The sequence below is a fragment of the Nannospalax galili genome, unplaced genomic scaffold, assembly GCF_000622305.1.
Source record: "Nannospalax galili isolate Female #2095 unplaced genomic scaffold, S.galili_v1.0 scaffold891, whole genome shotgun sequence".
NCBI lineage: Eukaryota > Metazoa > Chordata > Mammalia > Rodentia > Spalacidae > Nannospalax > Nannospalax galili.
The window spans coordinates 417454-418521 of NW_008330576.1; the positions used below are offsets into that span (position 1 = coordinate 417454).

General features: G+C 44.4%; 1 non-coding gene across 1 annotated transcript; it reads left to right on the plus strand.

The window, feature by feature from the left end:
* The first annotated feature begins 473 nt into the window (after positions 1-473).
* Positions 474-683, plus strand: LOC115067051. Its single transcript, XR_003846489.1, has one exon. It is a non-coding gene; the product is annotated as a small nucleolar RNA U3 (small nucleolar RNA).
* Positions 684-1068: the final 385 nt, after the last annotated feature.

Below are 1068 nucleotides of genomic sequence, written 5' to 3' on the forward strand. Positions count from 1 at the left end.
TATATATATATATATATAGTGTGTGTGTGTGTGTGTGTGTGTGTGTGTGTGTGGTTGTTTGCGCCCATGTGTACCTGCAGAGTCCAGAGGAAAACATTAGGGATCCTGCTTTACCACTCTCCTTCTTATTTCCTTCAGACAGAATCTCACTGAATCTGGGGCTAGGCTAGCATCCAGCAAGGGCCAGCAAGCCTCCTGTCTCTGCCCTCCACAATCCGGGGTTACGGGTACATGTGGCCATATTTTTATGTGGGTGCTGGGGATTTGAACTCAGGGCGTCCTGCTTGTACAGTATGCACTCTTAACTACTGAACCATCTCTTTGGTCTCAGGAGAAATATTAATGATTTACCCTAAATGTATAATTATCTTAAAGGTAAATACACTAAATATTTCAATACTGCTGACTGCAGTATTGGTTTTCTTTCTTTTTCTTTTGCAGTATGGATTTTAAAAGTAATTATATCTTGTTTAAAGACTATACTTTCAGGAATCATTTCTAGAGTTTGTTACTAAAGAAGTTTCTCTGAGTTTGTAGAGTACCAGAAACTATGATGATATATGGCATTCTCTCATGAGTGTGAAGCGGCTCTTAATGTTGCTTTTTGGCAACTGCCTTTTGCCATTGATGATCATTCTTCTCTCTTTCCAGACAGTAGAGAGAGAGGATGCAGTCTGAATGGTTGTACTGGATAGCTTTAGTGTCAACTTGACACATCTGGGTTGAGGGAGCCTCAATTGGGGAATTGCCTCCATTGGACTGGCCTGTGGCCATGTCTGTGGGTCATTTTCTTGATTGTTGAGTGATGTGGGAGGGCCCAGCCCACTGTGGGTAGTACCACCCCTGGGCAGGTGGGCCTGTGTTGAATAAGAGAGCAAGCTGAGCAGGGGCCAGGAGAGCAAACCAGTGAGCAGAGTTCCTCCATGGCCTGTGCTCCAGCTCCTGCTTCCGGGTTTCTGCCCTGAGCTCCTACCTTGGATATATAAGCTGAATAAACCCTTTCCTCCCGAAGTTGGTACTGGTCAGAGTGTTTTGTCACAGTAATGAAGAAACAAACTAGGACAGTGG